Genomic DNA, 12,057 nt, shown 5'->3' with positions numbered 1-12,057 from the left:
GCACAACATCCACCTCGACTCCCCTCCTTCCGCCCTTTCAAAGGAATCTCGATTTTGCACTCGACCCTGTTGTTTCTTCTGTGCTTTATAATTTTTTAAATTCACCTAATAAACAAATACTACAGAAGGACAAACCATTTGACACCTTCATTTTCAGAATTGAGACAGTCCCTACACACACAATGAATGAGTTTTGTGCTAAAACCACATCCTCATTGTTTATAGGCTGTCTTTCTACAACTTACCCATATCCACCATATTCTCCACAACCATTCACTCTTCCACACTTATTCACTAGGACACCCTCTCGTTCAAAAATGAAAAAAAAGGTGCATGCTAGGTTAAGTAATAGGGTTATCCGACTTCGCTTTCATTTTACTAGGTTGCGTCATAGGAAATCTTGGTGCTTGATTGTGTTTGGATATGTTTTCTGTGATATTTATTTATGGAATGATCCACAACTATTTTGGTTGTTGATATATGGTAAACTGCATGTTCATACATATGTTTGGATAAGTCTCGAGTATTTGACTATAAACGACTCAACTTTTGTGTTTGGTGCATTTCCTTTCATTTCCATATATTGGTGAGTGCACCATTAAGGTAACGGCCCTCCCTATGGAGTGTATGGCTGTAAGTACCGGATCCGAAGTCCACGTTAAACATAATTCACGTTTTCCACTCTTGCATGTTTTCTCGGATTTTTTGAGTCATGTTTCTCTATGGGGTGAATTATGTCTTTATTGTTTATTGTTTTTATTTTTTAAAATTAAAAAAAAATATATATATATATATATATATATATATATATATATATATATATATATATATTAAAGAATAAGCATAGTAACCTAGGAAGTCTCGGGAATCTGACTTTAAAAGACCCACTGCTAAAAACAAATTTTCTAAGCTCCGTTGTAAAAATTTGTTTAGAGGTGAAGTGTTAAATGTTTCCATTACTAAATATTTATGTCCCATTAGAGTTGCTTAGGCGTTTTATTGTATTACGATTCGGGTTGACATAATCTATGAATTTAGAGTTCAATTGTTCGCATAACGTAAGTTATGCACGCACTTCGAGGCGTTTTCCACTATCTTATATGTCATCCACGGTCGGAATAGAGTGTTTTATGGATCATTGGATTGGAAATTCTCTCCTGATCATTTCCATATCTCGTTCACAAAAATCGGACCGGTAACGAAGCAGCAATTTTGATTTGAAGTTTCGCAAAAAATCGAAAAAAATCACAAATTTCGATTTTGGGCTTGGGCCCAACCCGCGCCCATGGACAGCGCGCACGCGCCCTTACCTCCACCAACAGTCGCGTTTTCTTCTTCCTCCATTCCGCCATTAACGCCAAGCTTAAAACAAAACCAAAATAAAAAAAAATAACAAAATCAAAATAAAAAGAAAACAAAAATTAACCCACGCCCAAAATAAATTTCCATCCCAAATCAATCACAAACACCACCGACCACAACCACCACCGATTTCCATCACTCAAAACCTCAAAAAATAAAAAATTGGTGCTGCGGCGCCACACCATTGCTGCACCACCACCATTTTGTTTCAACCGGTCTATTTAAATCCCACCACCACATCACATTTAAACCCCCACTACATTCCAAACTTTCCATGGCTCAACAGCGCCCGAATTTTCGAGAGCAAGCTTTTACGGTGACCACTTATGAGTTTCTACGGTGTGAAATGATCGGTCGAGGCTGGAATAGCTTGTGGTACTTTCGGTGAAGCCTATTACCACGAGGATTTAGTCGGGGCGGTTCTATGATCTGAGGGAGTTGGAAGGGACTAGGATTTTTGTTGTTGTAGCGAAGAGGCGGAAGGAAGTGACGACTAGTTTGTTGGCTGAGATTCTAGGCATTCCACCTAGAATCCATTTGGATGTCACGTTGCGAGGAGTCCAGCATAATGGGGTAGAGCCATTGATGCGAGGCGGTCATTGGAGGGACTACAATGCGAGATCGCATTGTGTTCGAATGAACTTCCCTTAGGACCAACCCGGTGGCTCATTTCGGTGGATTAATCGGAACATCGAGGGAAGGGAAGGTCGGCGATATCGGCTGAAACTGCCTCCACATCTTATGCATACTCGAGGGCGGAAGTATGAGTTCTGCATTTTAGAGTTTTGTTGAGCATGATTAGGGGAGTAGGGAGGACTGTTGCCCCTCTCCCGTGTTGATAACAAAGATCATGCTCAAGTTGAGGCATTTCGGCGTGATCGGACATACATCACTCTCCACCGTAACCCGCATCTATAAGGAGTGTGTCCAACGGGTTTGGAGATTGGCTGAGGATAGAGAGGAAGAAGAAGAGGATGGAGGAGCTGAGAATGCGAGGAGGAGGTGGGGGACATCGGGATGCCTCGAGGGGCGAGGAGGACTTGACTGTTTTGGCGGATGCCTTGAGAGGTCTTTGGACGGATGCGAGCGCATGGCTGTGATCCATCGAGGCATCGTTAAACTAACACTATCTGTGAAGACCTCCGGACTTCGGCGAACAGCGATGCATCACAACTACTAGCTCCATTACCCGAGAGAGGGCGAGAGGTGGGAACGGATGGCGCCGAGCTAGAAGCTTCGGCGCCGGTTCGGGGCGAGATCGACTTCGATTCCCACCTCACGGGGACTCTCTTCCCGAGGACACACCATCCGAACGCGGCGTCGTCGCCGAAGGGCGAATGGTGCTAGCTCTTGGGCTTCGGGCGATCTCGAGCATGTTCCCTCCGCCACCGATTCGGAGTAGCTAGGGATAGTATAGTTTGAGGTTTTATGTTTTATTTGTAATTTCATTATTGTTATTTATTTTATTGCAAGTTTATTTCCGTAATTTGAATTTTGTAGTGTAATATACTCCGAATGAAACTTTAATATAAGGGGTTATTTTCAGTATGCGTGGTTGTTTCATATTGATCCCACCTTCCCAACTTGTTTGGGGGTGGTTTTATCAATTCAAGCATTATTTTTATAACCCTCGTGTTAGAATTTATTGCGGAGTCAAGTTGAAAATTTGGCCGTTTAGGCATATCTATGATTGAGTATCATTGTAGGATGAAATCTAGATTAAATAGGTACATTCTATCATAAAATCAACCTAAAAGATCTTGGGTTTGAATTAGAATCAAGGATATGAGTTGTTTCCGTTTTCGGGTTTGGAAATTTTAGGATTTTAGGAAGCTGCCGTAATTAGTTTTGGCAACTTCCGATCCATTTTAGCAACTTTAAACCTATATAAACTTGATACAATCTATCCTCACAACTCACACTACACCTAAACTCCATCACTCACCTTTCACTCCCGCGATTCCCTCGTTTGGCTCATTTTTCGAGTTTACGCAACTCGGCACTTTCAGCCCTCTGAGGCGCACTTTCGCTATGTATATTTTTCTGAGTTTTTGTCGAGGCGGCTTCGGCAAACAAGCTGAGCGACCCGCGCTCAAACACTGGAAATTTCAATTTCTTGAGTAGCGAGCGACGCCCTATCGAGCGCTTTCATACGACTTCCGTGGACCAGAAAATTTCCGGTTTTTAGTAGCGTAGTATCCGGATCATTCGCAGCTATTCCAAAGCGTAATTTTAAAATGACATCTCCAACATTGATACCGGAACAATCTTTCGAAGATTTGTTCCAAAGCACTACTTATGGTGCTTGGTTTCACGAAGCGATCACATTCGTTGGCTGGGAGCCGCTTATGGTAAGACCGGATGCACTTTATTCTCCGACTCTAGCATCTTATTTTTACGATAACTGCATTTTCTTTGAAAGACCAAATGGAGAACAAGTGTTCTCCATCAACATTGATAATGAACCAATGGAAATTACCAGGTTCTTGCTAGCATTTGTTCTTGGACTGGCTATGCCCGCTGAAATACAAGACCCATGGTGCTATTGGATTCGATAATATGTATGTCTACACTTACGAGTTTTGCATGAGTCGTATTAAGCGGGCATTTTTATATTGAGGACCAAGGGAATATAACGTCGCCTTTGGTAGCTTTGTCCATGAACATAGGAACTGTTATGTTTTGGATCATGCTAAACATTTTAGGGAATGGCGTTTTTCTTACGTGAATGATGCCACTTGCGGCGTCTTCCTTGCTTTAGCCGCGGGGCGTATGTGTCATGACCTTCCCGAACCTTGATGTCTAGTTTAGCTCGATCCCATAGCATGAGGCATAAGTACCTTCTTATGCCCGTTCTAGTTCCGTATTATGCTATGTTTCTTTCCTGTTTTTTGTACCGCTTCCGCGGATTGGATTACGATCGACACTATCGACCCACCAATAGTATTATTCGATCTTTCCGTGCAATGACTTGGCAAGGGTGGAAGATACAACCTCATCTGGTTGCACCCTACACCCCGTCAGACCAAGTGGCTCTTAATAGGTTAGCAATCATAGATGATAAATGGCGGGAAGCCTGGCAAATTATCATGGCATGGCAAGACGCGAAGAAACCTCACTTCTTTATGGAAGAAGAGGATAAGTAAGATGATGAGTAATGCGGGGGGATAAGGTAAGTTTTCATTCGAGTTAGTGTCTGCTTATGTCCCAAGCAATTTCATTTTTGTTAACCCCATAATGGGTAGAACTTCGTATAGAGTTGTGTGGGTTTTATTTCCTATATTAGTGCGTTCTAACCTTGTTTTACAGATGTTCCTGAATTTCGCGCTTCATGGTATTTTTCCTACCCTCTTTATTTAAATGCTTTGAGGACAAAGCATGCTTTTATTGGGGGCATAGAAACACGTGTAATTAAGGCATCTGTTAGGATTAGATAGATATAATATGCATTTGTTTTCTAGTTAAAATTTAAAAAAAAAATCAAAAATATAAATAAATAAGTTATGCTATACACTTAGGAATATTGGTATTGTTTTCTTTCTCCATGCTCTTAACAATCTAGAAGTCTCACCTAGATTTTGCATCAGAATAATTGTTAGAAATTTAGGTTAATATATAGGTAATAATCTTTGCATCTATCTATAAATATATTACATGAGTATCTATGATTGTTAGCGATAAGTTTTACGAAATCTAGGCTAGAGTACTTATTCTACAAATCCTGTGAGAATATAGCCTAAAGCTTTATATGAGCGAAACATTGGAGAAATGACACAAGGGAGAAGTAAAATCCGGATAGAGATATCACACGCCCACTTGCTTGATCACTAAACCATACCCTAAGCGAGAATTTAGGCCCTTTTTGGATCGATATAGCCAGAAATTCAAACCTATGAATTATTTTTCGCTAGTCGCCCCTCTGAGCCTTTCTTTAGCCTTCCATAAACCACAAATCCTTTACCCTGTTACAAAAACAAAAACAAAATAAAAAAATAATAATAATAATAAATCAACCTACCCAATTTAGAATAAATCTGAGAATAGAATGAGGAAGAAAGAAGAAGAGAAAAACCTGTGTAAACAAAAGTTAGTTAATTGCTTCAGAAAATAAAGAAAAGAAGTTTCCATCTAAGGAAAAGAAAAATAAAAATAGAAATAAAATAAAAACACCAAAAATAGAATAAAAGAGAGTCAAAAGCCAAAGAAAAAAAAAATATGGCTAAGGATGGAAACAAAGTGTAGAAGCAAAAGTAAATAACAAGGTTTTCTCTAGTTACATAATATGAAGAATCTATTATCTCAGACTTGTCCTTTTTGAATATCAATTTCCTTCCTTCTTAAACCATCTCATAATCCCCGCAACACCTAATAAAGACCTCTAGCTCAATTAGGAATAGGCTAGTGTGATAGTAAGTGGCGGATGTGTTTGATCGACTCGGCTTCCTTGTTGTCATTGAGATTGTAAGGTAAAAGTGTGCCTTGTGCTTGCTACTAAAAGCTGAAACTTGAGTGGAAAAATCAGAGTGTTGTATCTTGACTATTATTGTGAGAACCTACTTAAGGACGCTATTCCGAGTTTCAGAAACGGATCTGCTAGACATTTCATAGTATTACTCATTTGTATATATGTTTATTATAGATGATTGATTATTATGCATATATTAGCTTAGGTTTTTGACTTGGTTATTCTTGTTCATAGCTAGTGAGATGTATAGATAGTTTGGAGCATGAATAAGGAAACAATAGTTTTATTTCTTAGTCGTTGTAGTATAGATGAAGTTTGTGAGTACCTTCACTGGAAAACTCTCACGAGGCTATAACTCGTCCACTAGGGAATTCCTAGTGGTTTAAGGCCTTGTTGCATATGGTCAATGCAATCGCACTCGGCGAAACGAGAAGTAGATAGAACTCCATTTTTGGTCACTTATGTTAATTTCTCATCTTTGCTTGAGGACAAGCAAAATGCTGTTTGGGGGTGGTTTGATAAGAGCCCAAAACTGTAGTTTTAACCCTTTATGATCATACTTTTAGACCGATTATGTGAGTAATAATTAAGAGTTAACGATTACGTGTTTTTATACATTTCAGGTTTCAAAGTCTATTATGTGCAGAAATGTGCCACTTTAGCGAGATAAAGGAGCAAAGGTCGGTTACTAAGGAGTTCCGTGATTAAAGGCCAAGTTCGAGAAGACAAAGCCTTTCTAAAAGCCGGTCAAAAGCTGAAAAGTCGGCGGGCGAAGCAAAGACACAAAGTCGTGAGAACTTCCAAAGGACATATCTTTGGACTCAGACCTCAGAATGGGGCCTACCTTATGTCAAAACGACTGGCTCGGAAATATCTTTCCAATGGTCTACGCCTTGACCCAATCAGAGGAGCAGAAGTAGACGGAAAGTCTGTTGAAGCCAACTACAGCTGAAGAGGCCTTTTGAATTTGAAAGAATTGGGTTTGGGGCGATTCTCTGGCCCAAAACATGGCTCCAAGCCCATGCACGATTTTTGGATCTGAATGTATAAAAACAAAAGCTTAGCTCTTTGTTAATGGTAGAAAATTAGGTAAAGAATAGTAGATAGTTAGACCTAGAAATAGATTAGATTAGTTAGCCTCCATTAATGAATTCTAGATCTAGTTTTTCATGTAGATTAATTAAGTTTAGTTCCATTTCAATTATTGTATTAGATTAAACCTTTGAATCTTGTTCTTTATTTTGATTAGATCAATAAAGTAGTATTTTTTTATCAATTTCGATTTTGTCATTTCCATTCCTAGATCTAATTTCAATTCCTGTCTTTATTTCATTTGAGTCGTTAAATTAGATTTCATTATTGTTTAAATTAAATAAATTTCAATTCTTTATATCATGTTTAGTTTAAATGTAATCGGAAATGATTGCGTAATGATTCTCGGCTAAACCTCTATTAGAGGGGGTTGAGAAGCCTTGATGAAAGCTTGATTCCGAATATCGTAGAATCGTCGTAATTTCCTTTCCACTCTAGAAACGATTAGTTCACCATGAGAATGGGTTTAATCGTTCACATGCTAGTTATGAATTGGTAGGAATGCCATGTGTAATTAGGGATTATGAAGAACCAATCGATCGAAGCGATTAAATTCGGATTCTGACGATTAAGTCGTTAATAGAATTAAGTCGAGTTAAGGTGGAATCAATCCCCTCTAACTCCTTATCATAGAATCAACGTAGCATTCCCTTAGTTATTCCCATATCATCGACTAGTTGCATTTTAGGTGGGTAGTTGCCTCGTAGTCTAGTTGCCTCATTAAGTAAATCTCATTGACTTTAAGTAGAGTACTTACATTGAGAACATAGCATCTGGAAGGACTAGGAGTGGAACGAATCACTCTACTCCACTATATCTCATAGGATTGAGAGTAGAATCTTTGATAAAATAGGCACATAAGATAGTTTTAGTTTACTTACGTTTTGAGTTTTATCGTTCATTTCGTAGGTAAACTATTCATTTTATGTTTTATCAAGGCTCAATTCAGTTAATATGCTCTATGCATCTCCCGAATTACTACTGTTAGTTCATACTAACTCTTTGGTGTTAGCTCGCATTTTGTAAAGGTTCTTTAAGCTCCAAACTAGGGGCTAGCCACAGCCATCTCCGAACTGGGGCTAGCCATTGCCATCTCAATAGGCTCAATTCAGTTATTATGCTCTATGCATCTCCAGAATTACTACTATTAGTTCGTACTAACTCTTTGGTGTTAGATCGCAGTTTGTACAGCTCGCATTGTGTACAGGTTCTTCAAGCTCCAAACTAGGGCCTAGCCACAGCCGTCTCCAAACTGGGGCTAGTCATTGCCATCTCAATAGGCTCAATTAAGTTATTATGCTCTATGCATCTCCAGAATTACTACTGTTAGTTCGTACTAACTCTTTGGTGTTAGCTCACATTTGGTACAGGTCAATTAAGACTTCAAAAATAAATCTAGGGCTAGCTATTGGCGAGGATCTCCAAATCAGGATGCCCACAAACTCACTTTGGTCACGACACCCAGCTGAGTATAACGCTCACTCAAGCTCAAACATTACATAGCGTCACCACTTCTCTCCTATTGTCAAGACCCCAGAGGTCGCCTCCGCTCCTATTATCAAGGCCCCAAAGGTCGCCCCAGCTCCTGTTGTCAAGACCCTAGAGGTCGCCTCCACTCCTATTGACAAGACCCCGGAGGTGGCCTCTGCTCCTATTGTCAAGACCCCAGAGGTCACCTCCGCTCCGGTTATCAAGACCCCAGAGGTCGCTTCAGCTCATGTTGTCAAGACCCCAGAGGTCACCTCCACTCTTGTTATTAAGACCCCAGAGGTCACCTTCGCTCCTGTTAACAAGACCCCAGAGGTCGCCTCTGCTCCTATTGTCAAGACCCCAGAGGTCGACTCAACTCCTGCTATCCAGGCTAACTATCAATTATGATCTCCACATCAGGACGCTTACTAGAGCCACCAACTCACTAGCGCAGGCAGACTCACCTAGGTCCTGATGCCCACCTAAGTAGCACGCTCTCTTGAGCTTCAGGCTTCATAGCCTCTCTAATTCTCACTAGTTGAGGACCTATATTTCTAGGATCAACTCAGTAAGAACGCTCTCAGTGAGCAATACGCTTTCTTTAGCTAACACGCTCTCCGTGAGCAGAACACTCTTTTGAGCTCATAGGCTCCAGAGCCTCTCCAATTCTCACTAGTTGAGGACCTATAACTCTAGGATCAACTCATTGAGAACGCTCTTAGTGAGCAATACACTTTCTTAAGCTAACACGCTCTCCATGAGCAGAACGCTCTCTTGAGCTCATAGGCTCCAGAGCCTCTCCAATTTTCACTAGTTGAGGACCTAAAACTCTAGGATCAACTCTGTTAGAATGCTCTCAGTGAGCAATACACTTTCTTAAGTTAACACGCTCTTCATGAGCAGCAAGCTCTCTTGAGCTCATAGGCTCCAGAGCCTCTCCAATTCTCACTAGTTAAGGACCTATAACTCTAGGATCAACTCAGTGAGAATGTTCTCAGCGAACTACAAGCTTTCTTAAGCTAACGCGCTCTCCGCGAGCAACAAGCTTTCTTAAGCTAACACGCTCTCCGTGAGAAGAACGCTCTATTGAGCTCATAGGCTCCAGAGCCTCTCCAATTCTCACTAGTTGAGGTTCTATAACTCTAGGATCAACTCAGTGAGAACGCTCTCAGTGAGCAATACGCTTTCTTAAGCTAACACGCTCTCTGTGAGCAGAACGCTCTCTTGAGCTCATAGGCTCCATAGCCTCTCCAATTTTCACTAATTGAGGACCTATAACTCTAGGATCAATTCAGTGAAAACGCTCTCAGTGAGCCACAAACTTTCTTAAGCTAACTCGCTCTCCGCAAGCCACAAACTTTCTTAGGCTAATACGTTCTCCGCAAGCAACAAGCTTTCTTAAGCTAACACGCTCTCCGCGAGCAACAAACTTTCATAAGTTACCACGCTCACTCGATCTACCTAGCTCCATAGCCTCGACAGTTCTTACTAGTAGATGACCTACCACTCTAGGCTCCACTCAATTCTCACTAGTTGAGAGGTTATAGTTCTAGGATCAACTCAGTGTAGAACGCTCTCAAGGAGCCGCACACGCAGCCAAACTAAAACACTCTCAGGAGTTCAAACGTTCTCCAGCATAAACGCTCTAACAGAGCTACAAGAATTCTCTATAGTAATACGCTCACTAAAGCTCAGATGCTACTTAGCACTACAAACTATTCTCTAGTTATGGCCATGCATGCCCAAGGTCAACTAGAGACGACGTGTTAACTCGAACACGAACGCCCTCCCAAATTGCACCATACTCCGTATTCACCACATACACTTCTATGTCAAATTCAAGATGTAAACATCAAAATGGTACTTCAAGAGCCAATGATGTGTTTCATAATAGAAAATTATGCTCAAATTCTCCCAAGTGCCAGCTATTGTCTCACAATAGTTCATTATCCAACAAGCACCGACCTCAGTAGCACGTTCAGCATTTCTGTTCGCAACTACTCGCATCCTCACATGTGCTAAACACGTGTTATCATTCTCTCTCAGCAGATCGCTCCTCCGTACAAAGCGACCTACTGGGAGGGGACTGTGTGAAGGAGTAGTATTCTCATCCAATGAATACCACACATGTAACACCCGTATTTAAAATACGTATTTTATTTATTAATTTATTAATTTAATTAGTTATTTAAAAATCTGTTGGATTGGATTTGGGATATGTGGGCCTGGTTTCTGGGCCCGAGTCTGCGTTGGGCTTAGGTTTCAAACCCAAGTATATATTCGTATTGTTCTGGAGAATAGGGTTCTAAGAAAAATAATATAATAAAAATGGAGGCGGCTGGTTTGCTTGAGCGTTGGAGCGCGACGGTTCGGACTACGAGAGATTCGTGGTGCTTTTTATACAGGTGAATAGCTATTTTTGCTATTTCACCGAATTTATAGTTTTCGTATATTGGTGTATAGGTTTCTGTGTTTTTTATACTGCTCTTTACCTTGTTTTATTCGGCGTTGTGTTCGTAGGGTTGTTAAAACTCTAGTGAAAATCAGATATTTAAATGGAACTGTCGATATGTAATACTATGGTGGGGGCTATTTTTATTTGAACTGTCGTAGCTTCGAGGAGCGTTAATGGAGGCGCGAACCTTCTCCTCTGTAATATTGTGATACTGTGGGGGGTGTCATTACTTTTTGTTGGAGCCGTTATTGTGTATTGTGGGATTGGTTAGTGGTGTTTTCGATGGGTGGTTGAACTGTCGGTGGTAGTGGGGAGTTTGGGCGTTGATTGAAACTTCAAGGACGTGAGAATGGCGGTCGGATCCAGGGACGACCCTGCGATATTGTACGGTGGTGGTGTTGATGTTGTAGGTTGAACGGTTATTTTGTACTGGGGATGATTTGGTGCTAGCGAACGGGTTCTATCTAAGCTTGAAGCTTCGATAGGCGCTAATGGCAGCGCTGTGGAGGAAGGGTCAATCAAATTTATAGGGTAGTTGTTTTGGTTATATTAAAAATTGATCGTTGAATGTTGGTTGTTGGGGGTTTGAGTGCTGTCGGGGGTGTGGTTGGGAGCTTAGAGAAGCCATTAATGGCGGCCAAAGATTTCTCAGATCTAGATTTGGTGAAGACGGGAAATTCAAGAATTGAAGATTTCGCGTTTATTAAAGTGGTTTGGTTTTTCAAAAGGAGTCGAACCAACTTGATGAAGAGGAGAGTTGGTGGCCGGCGTGATTTGGTGGCTGCTGGTGGTGGAGTTGCTATAGCTGATGGAGAAGATGATCGGTTTGGGCCTTGGGCCGAACCAATCAGTTACTTGGGCCGGTTTCAGTTTTTGGGCCTTAGCTTTAAATTGTTGGGCCAGACCGGTTTTGATATTAGTGAGTGGGTTGGACCATTTTTTTTCTCTTTGTTAAGTTTGGACCAGTTCTATTTTGTTTTGTTTGGGCCAGTTTCCATTCAAAGTTTTTGGGCCGGTTTAGTTTAAGTTGTCTGGGCCAAAACTAATTAGTTTTCTTTGGGCCGGTTTCTAATTTTATGTGGGTTGGTCCTTATGACCCCAATTGGGTCAGGTTGAATAATAAGTTGGTTTAGACTTTTGGGGCCGGGTTTTAAGGTTTGGGCTTGGCCAGTTGGGTCCGAACCATTACCTTGGTCATGAGCCCATGAGCCAT

The sequence above is a fragment of the Coptis chinensis genome, chromosome 9 (assembly GCF_015680905.1).
Source record: "Coptis chinensis isolate HL-2020 chromosome 9, ASM1568090v1, whole genome shotgun sequence".
Lineage (NCBI taxonomy): Eukaryota > Viridiplantae > Streptophyta > Magnoliopsida > Ranunculales > Ranunculaceae > Coptis > Coptis chinensis.
This window is presented reverse-complemented; position numbering follows the sequence as displayed.